The 8,749-nt window shown below is 36.6% G+C and overlaps 1 protein-coding gene across 13 annotated transcripts in view; it reads right to left on the bottom strand.

Moving 5' to 3' along the window:
* The window catches only part of PPP6R2 (protein phosphatase 6 regulatory subunit 2), a 134,707-nt gene that overhangs the window by 45,682 nt on the left and 80,276 nt on the right, over nucleotides 1-8,749 (bottom strand). The window lies entirely within an intron of this gene.

The following is an 8,749-nucleotide window of genomic DNA, read 5'->3' as shown; positions in this document are numbered from 1 at the left end:
CATTTTAGATCTTGAGATATGATAGAACCTAAAAATTTGAAGGTCTCTACTGTTGATACTGTGTTGTCTAGTATTGTAAGAGGTGATAGTATGAGAGGGTTTCTCTAGTCTACCACCATTTGTTCAGTTTTGAGTGTGTTCAGTTCCAGATTGTTACGGTCGCATCACAAGGCTAGTCATTCGACCTCACGTCTATATGCGGATTCATCATTGTCTCGAATGAGACCAATCACTGTTGTGTCATCTGCGAACTTCAGTATTTTAACAGATGGATCGTTGGAGATGCAATCTATATCTGTATACAGAGAGAAGTGGGGAGAGCACACAGCCTTGGGGGGCCCATGTGCTAATTGTACAGGTATCTGAAGTGATCCCGCTTAGCTTCACCTGCTGTTTCCTGTTTGTTAGGAAGCTTGTGATCCACTGTTCAGGTACTTGTAACTGGTTTAGCTTAGTTAGAAGAGTGTCTGGAATGATGGCATTGAATGCTGAACTAAAGTCTACAAAGAGGACTCTTACATAGGTCTTTGGAGATTCAAGATGTTGTAAGATGTAGTGCAGAGCCATATTAACAGCATCATCTGTTGATCTATTTGCTCGGTATGCAAATTGCAAGGGGTCTAACAGCGGATCCGTGATGGTTTTCAAGTAGGAAAGCACTAGCCTTTCAAAGGTTTTCATGACTACAGATGTTAAAGCAACTGGTCTGTAGTCATTCAGTTCCTTGATAGTGGGCTTCTTCGGCACTGGGATGATGGTAGAGTGTTTGAAGCAAGAAGGAACATAACACATCTCTAGTGATTTATTGAAGATATGGGTGAAGATGGGGGCCAATGGTCAGCACAGACTTTTAAGCAAGAAGGAGTTATCTTGTCTGGGCCTGGAGCTTTTTCCTGGCTTTTGTCTGTGAAATAGGTCCTGCTCTGCCTTTTCTGTGATCACTAGAGGTTGTGAACCCAATGGGATAGGGTCAGTAGTAGGAGGCTTGGCTGTTGTTGGTGTGCCTGAGATGGGGGTTATGGAGATAGGTGGCTGTAGTTTCCTTTCAAACTTGCAGTAAAACATGTTCAGGTCATCTGCCAGTTGTTGATTTCCTTTAGCCTGGGAGGGAAGTTTGCCATAGCCGGTGATATTTTTAAGAGTTTTCCACATGTTTGCTGGTTCATTTGCTGAAAACTGATTGTTTAGCTTTTCAGAGTAGCTTCTTTTTGCTGCTCTGATCTCCCTTGTTAGTACATTTCTGGCCTGATTGTACAGCGTTTTATCACTTTTCCTGTAGGCTTCCTCTTTGGAACAATGTAGCTGCTTAAGTTTAGGTGTAGGTGTGACCCAAGGTTTGTTGTTACTGTATATTCGCAAGCTCTTTGTTGGTACACATAGGTCTTCACAGATTAATCTACTCATTAAGTGTATGGATATAGGATCACACAGGCAATAACAATAGAACTTACCACAGATCTGGCTGTTCTGGAAATTGGTCCCATAAATGACACTGGTTGAAAATAGAACTGAACTAAAAATAGGCTTTGTCAATTATGGGTTTCAAAACATGGCTTTAAAGGCAAAACTCTCCAAAACATGATAGTCCCAACTTCTAATCGAACCTGGCAGAAACCATTTTTTCTACTCCTCAGCTGCCACACCCGGGGTGGAGGTGGGGAGAATGAAATATGTTGCTAGACCAAACACAGAACTTTCTCATGGGTACCAAAGTCATCTCTACAGGTGGCTAGAGATGGGGAGGAGTGCCTGGAGACCCCACCAATTAAACTAAATTGGCTGTGACCTGTGAGTTTTGGGGAGGGAGTTATTTCCTATTTTAATTACACGGTGAACATTTTTTTTTTTTTTTTTATTGAAAGAGTTTTAAAAAAAACAAAAACATTTTCCCCCTTTTTTCCCCCTCCCTCCCAAAAAAAAAACAAAACAAAACACCCCCCTCCCTCCCCCACCCCCGGCTTCCCGGGTCAATCACAAGGTAAAGTCCAATCCAAATAACCACATCCAAAGCTTTTCGTCTCCCAACCCCCTCCCCATTACATAAAATAACTTTCTAATTATTCAAAGGCAATCTGATATTTCTTAATCTGATATCTGTTTTGTAGATAATCAATCCATTTTTTCCATTCAATTAAATATCTTTCCTGCGTATTGTCTTTTAAAAACGCTGAGATTTTAGCCATCTCAGCCAAATTAATAACTTTCAATATCCATTCTTCTATTGTAGGTATCTCTTCTTTCTTCCAGTATTGTCCAATCAACAGTCTTGCTGCTGTTATTAAGTTCAAAATCAATTTAGTCTCAATCCCTGTACAATCCATTATAATTCCCAAAAGGAAAAATTGTGGCAGGAACTTTATCTTCTTCTTCAGTACATTTTGAATAATCCACCAAATTCTTATCCAAAAGACCTTAATTTTCTTGCAAGTCCACCAAATATGAAAATATGTAGCATCATCACAATCACACCTCCAACATTTCGCTTGGATATTAGGATACATACATGATAATTTTTTGGGATCTAAATGCCATCTATAAAACATCTTATAAAAATTTTCCCTTAAATTCTGTGCTTGTGTAAACTTAACATTTCTAACCCAAATTTTCTCCCATGTTTCCAACATTATTGGTTCCTGAATATTCTGTGCCCATTTTATCATACAATCCTTTACCAAATCCTTTTCCGAATCTATTTCAAGCAACACATTATACAATCTCTTTATATGCTCCTGGGTCTGATTTCTAATTTGCTTTATTAAATTTTCCTCCTTTGCATTATACCAATTTTTGATCTTCTTTCCATCTAGCACTTATTTGCCCATATTGAAACCAAGTATAATTCCTCCTTCTTCATTTAATACCTGTAATGATTTTAATTGCAATCTACCTCCTTCAGCATACAAAAGTTCTTTATATGTAATCATTTCCTGTTTCTGTTCTATATTTATATTCTCTATTGCATGTCTAGGGCTCGCCCATATAGGAATCTTGTAATCTAATTTATAGGAATATTTATTCCAGACCATAAAGAGCACTTCTCAACACATGATTCTTAAAAGCCCTATCCACTTTTTTTCCATAAAATAAATCATGCCATCCATATAACAAGTCATAACCTTCTATATTCAAAATTCTTTCCTCTGTTAAGTTAAACCAGTCACTTATTACTGAAAGGGTTACTGCTTCATAATATAGTTTAAAGTTAGGCATTCTTAAACCACCTCTTTCCCGTGAATCCTGTATTATTTTCATTTTAACCTCGCCTTTTACCCTGCCATATAAATTTATTAATCCCACTCTGCCAATCTTCCAAATTTTTATCCTTTTTAATTATAGGTATCATCTGGAACAGAAACAAAATCTAGGTAACACATTCATTTTAATAGCCGCAATCCTTCCCAATAGGGATAACTGCAATTTCTTCCAGCCATTCATATCATTCTGAACTTTTTGCCATAGCAAGTCATAATTATTCTTATAAAGTTTCTTGTTCGATGAGCTAATATAGACCCCTAAATATTTAACCTTTTTTACTACCTCAAATCCTGTCATTTCCTCTAGTTTTTGTTTCTGTTGTATAGACATATTTTTAATTATCACTTTTGTTTTATTCTGATTTATTTTAAATCCTGATACCTTTCCATATTTATCAATTACTTCCAACAAAATCTACTTGAATTTATAGGATTCATTAACGAACTACTACATCATCTGCAAAAGCTCTAACTTTGTACTCATATTGTCTAATCTTAATTCTCTATTTTCATTAATTCTCGTATTTTATCTAATAATGGTTCCAGAGTCAAAACAAACAATAATGGTGATAAGGGACATCCCTGTCTTGTTCCTTTCGCAATCTTAATAACTTCTGTCAAACTACCATTTACTATAATCTGTGCTGTTTGCTCTCCATAAATCGCTTTAATTATTCTAATAAAACAGTCTCCAAATTGCATTTTCTCTATTAATTTAAATAAAAAATCCCAATGCAATCGATCAAAGGCTTTCTCTGCATCCAAAAAAATAAGTGCCGCTTGAAGTATTCTTCTTTTCCAAATATTCCAATATATTAATAATCTGTCTAACATTATTCCTCATCTGCCTCCCTTTTATAAAACCAGATTGATCAGTATGAATTCTTTGTTGTAAAACTAACATTAATCTATTTGCTATTATTTTACAAAATCTTATAATCATTATTTAAAAGTGAAATCGGCCTATAGTTACCAGGTTTAGAGCAGTCTTGCTCCTCTTCGGTATCAGTGAAATAAAAGATGTTTTCCATGACGGGGTATTCTACCCTAATTGTATCTGATTAAATAATTCTTTAAGTGGGCCTAATATTTCATCCTGTGTTTTTATAATAAGTTGCTGTAAGACCATCTGTACCAGGGTTTTCCCATTTTAATTGTTTAATTGCCTCCACTATTTCTCCAGTAGCTATCGGCGGTTCAGCTCCTCCTCTGTTCTAATGTTAGAATATTACCTTATAATCTTTCAAATAATCATAAATGTCCCTATCAATATTTTGTCTTTTGCATATAGTGCAGTATAAAATTCTGAGAATGCCTTTTAATTTTATCCTGTTGATATCTCTTTACCTTTATATTCTATTTTTTGTATGACACGTGCTTTCTGTTTCTTCCTTAGATTATATGCCAACCATCTCCCAGGTTTATTTGCATTACAAAAGGTATTATGTTTAGCATATTGTATATTCGTTGCCACCTGGTCTGCCATTAACATATTAAATTGACTCTGTAATATTTTTATAGCCTCTTTAAGTTTATGATCTTGTGGGTTTTGAATTAATAACTGTTGCTTCCTTTGAATTTCTTCTTCCAAATATCTCGCTGCCTTTGTTTTATTATTCCTTTGCCTGTTGTCCAAATAAATCAATATCCTCTAATAAACGCTTTGCTCGCTTCCCACACAGTTCCTATAGGTGTCCCTTTGTACATATTAAAATCAAAAAATTCTTTTAACTGTTTCTTACAATAAGTTACATTATCCTCATATCTAAACAGATTTTCATTCAACCTCCATGTTCTACCACCTTTTTTCCCTTGTAATAATTCCATCCATACTGGGCTATGGTCAGTTAAACACCTCGAAATATCTTCGTTTTCTTCACGCTAGAAAGGAAGTCATTAGAAATTAAAATAAAATCAATGCGTGAAAAAGATTGATGCCTATCAGAAAAAAAAGTAAAATCTCTCTCATCTGGATTCCGTAACCTCCATATATCTCTAAACTCAAAGTCTTCCATCATTTCAAAAAAGGATTTTGGTAATTTTGCATGTATAGGTATCTTCTTGGAGGAGGTTCTCTTATCCTTCTTGTATCAATTACTCCATTCCAGTCTCCTAATAAAATAAACGAACTATAATCCCAGAGGGTCAACCTCTCATGTAACATTTTGTAAAACTTTTCTTGTTGCTGATTAGGTGCATAAATACCTATCAACAAAGTCTTTTGCATCTATCACCAGTTCAATAGCAATAAATCTTCCTTGAATATCTGCCTCAATTAACTTAGCTGGTATATCCTTCCTGATATATACAACAATTCCATGCTTCTTTTCCAAAGCTGATGCAACAAAATGGTTACCCAATATTGAATTAACTAAATATTTTTGGTCTGATAATTTTATATGTGTCTCTTGCAAACAAATGACATCATTTTAAATTGTTTCAAGTAGTGAAATATTTTCCTTCTTTTCTGAGCTGAATTCAAGCCATTAACATTCCATGACAAGATTCTATTTGCCATTACTGGCCTCCTGAAGCTTTGAAGCAGACAACGGAAGCTCCTCCTCCGGTATCTTCCGTCTAGCTCCTCCCACAGCTTCCATAATGGGATCCTGACTTTTACTTTGAGACTGTTGCTCTTCTTTACGCTTAAGGGCTCCTCTTGTCACCCTTTGCTCTTGTGGTTCCTCTAATACTGGCAGCAATAAAGGCTCTTGGGTCACCACGCCTTCTTGAGTCTCTTGAAGTTTTTCTATCACTTCTATTTCGACTTTCAAAACTGTAGAAAGAAAATCCTTTGCCTTTAAAACAGTGTCAATTCTATATCTCCTTCCTTGATAGAATAGTGTCAGTCCAACTGGCATCTCCCATCTGAATTTAATCTGATGTTTTTTAAGTTCTTGTGTAAAAAGCAAATTCTTCCTGTCTCTTAACATCTTTGAAGGAATCTCTTTCAACACCTTCAACTCCTGTTCTCCAATTTTTAAAGTTGTCTGATATGAAACTTGCAGAATTTGATTTCTCATAGTCCTTTTCACAAAATAAACCACAATGTCCCGAGGAAGCTTTCTCTGTCTTGCAATCCAAGAATTAACTCTATATATTTTATCAATTTGGTACGCTACCTCTTGGGGTCCACTTCAATAAATTCAGCCAATGCTTCTGATATAATTTTTCTTAAGTCTTCTCCACGCTCTTCTGCATACCACAATTCTAAGAGCTCCTTCCATAAGTTTATATTGTAATATCACAACCTGATCTTCATTTTGATCCACTTTTTCTGAACACCTTTCATTTTCTTCTAAATGCTTATTTGACTGAGAGATCTGTTGCATTTCCACTTCCAATCCTTCAATTTTTTACTCAGTCCTTGAACTGCCATAAGAATATCTTCTCTTATTTTGCATTAAAATTCTCCATCATCTCTTTTGCCTATCTTCAGAAAGTTTTAATTGTTCTTTCAATATTTCCTCAAGACTTGGTTCAGATCCCTTCTTCCAGAAGGCTTTAAAGGTTTAGCTGCCATTCTGTCTTCAAAAGAATCAGGAATTCAAACTTAATAACTCTCCTTCCCTCCTTTCAGTATAAAAACTCCGTTTGTAACAATCCACAAATAACGCTGCTTCATCGTACTAAAAATTTTACTTTCACTTTCAGGCCATTTTAAAAGTCAATTAATCAAAGACAAAGAAAGGTTTCAAGTTTCAAAAGGGAGTCTTGCCTGCTGATTCTGCATCAAAGATCGAGCTTGTGAAATTCCGTCTGCTTAGAATATCAATCAATTTAATAAGTCCTTTAGAGCAGAAGCGACATTCCTCTCCTTTTCCTGATAAAAACAGGAGCGTGCTGAAGTTGGAGGTGGAATTCGGTGGGGTCATAAATCCAGGAAAATCTTGAGCAAACCCCTGTCAGACCTGCCACTCTTCCACAATTCTGATAACTCTTTCACCCAGAGATTATGCTAAGCTCAGTGAACAGTGATTTATTTTCTGTTTCACTGACTTTACAATCTTCTAACACAGTGCTCTGTTAGAGCACCCAGCAGGAGGGTGACGTCACTGGAGCCTCACTGAACATTTGAGTTGGTTTTCCATGATCATGCCAATATGATCTACCCAATAAAGAAATTCTTGGAAGACCTCTTAGTCGATCATGACATTGCTGGTGTGTACTACTTGCTGATTAACATCCAAGTAAAATGTTCCTTGGAGGCCTGTATTATTTGTTGTTTCAGCATGTCAGACTGCATTGGTTGTAGATGCTGTTTTCCAACCATTCAGCTCAGTATGGTACATTTTCAGTGAAATGATAATCCAGACACTCTGTTCAGGTAACATTCAAGAGAGAGAGCTGTTGTGCAAAAGATCATTGATTTACAGCAGATTATCTTTTCTGCAAGAAAAATACCTTTAATCAATGCCAGAGCATCCATGCTGGAGCCAATTGACTGGTCTGAGCCATTGATCAAACTGACTACAGTAGAAATAAATTCATTGAGAACCAAAGCATGTACAGTTTCAGAATCATGGTGTGAAAACAGGTCACTGTGTCCCATTCCGCTAGGGTCAGAAGTCCTATCCAGCCTCTGCAGCTCGAAAGTATGAGTTCAAGGCAGGAGACCAGAAGTGACTTCAGCAATATTAGACTTTGCCTGATCAGAGAATGCCAGAAAGCAGATCCTTATAGGCCATTGTGGATGACTCAGCACTATCCAGGCCTGTTTCTTTTGCTGATTGCCTCTCATAAGCGAGGATCTTAGACTAGCTGTTGGTAATTTGGCACATTCTTCAGGCTCACATGCTGTAGTTTAGTTCTCCATTTGCCTGGGCATGGTGCCAGGACTGGCTGAAGGCAGAGTTTCCTTGCAGCCTGTCCAGGCATGGTGCCATGGCTGGGGCCTCGGATGCCAGACATTCTTCCAACTATCAGCATCAAGATAAGACCTCCAACGAGACAACAGGTCACAGAGGCAGCAAGCAGAGTGTAAGACACATGAGAAACGTGATTATCAGAGGTCAAGAATTTTGAATGAATCAAAACATGACTGGATGAAACTCACTTAAACATTTTGTAACTCAGACTTGCTTTCTGTTAGGAGATTGCATGAATTGTTTTTCTTAGCTAGATAAGATTTACAAAAAAATTTAATTTTTAGCCAAAGTGTTTTGAAGATAAAGTTAAGAGTACTTAAAATACTTTTGTGGGTTATATGATCAGACATGGTTTGATATACTGCTAAACTTTATATAACAGATAATTTGAATTTGGGTAAAACATATTTAGAATAAAAAATCCAAAAGTAATTTTCACATTAAATGATGGCCTCCACAATTCCCTGACCACAAACCACACAGCTCACACAGTGAAAACCTTCTTCCTCAAAGGCACAACCCTTTAATAAAAACATGGGACAACAGACATTGTGAGTTTTTCTAAAACAAACAGAGCACTGTTTGGTTGAGGTGTGAACATGCCAGATTTAAGCTGTCACCACCCAG

The sequence above is a fragment of the Ahaetulla prasina genome, chromosome 7, assembly GCF_028640845.1.
Source record: "Ahaetulla prasina isolate Xishuangbanna chromosome 7, ASM2864084v1, whole genome shotgun sequence".
Classification (NCBI taxonomy): Eukaryota; Metazoa; Chordata; class Lepidosauria; order Squamata; family Colubridae; genus Ahaetulla; species Ahaetulla prasina.
Note: the sequence above shows the minus strand (reverse complement) of the source record. Positions and strands in the feature narration are given on the sequence as shown.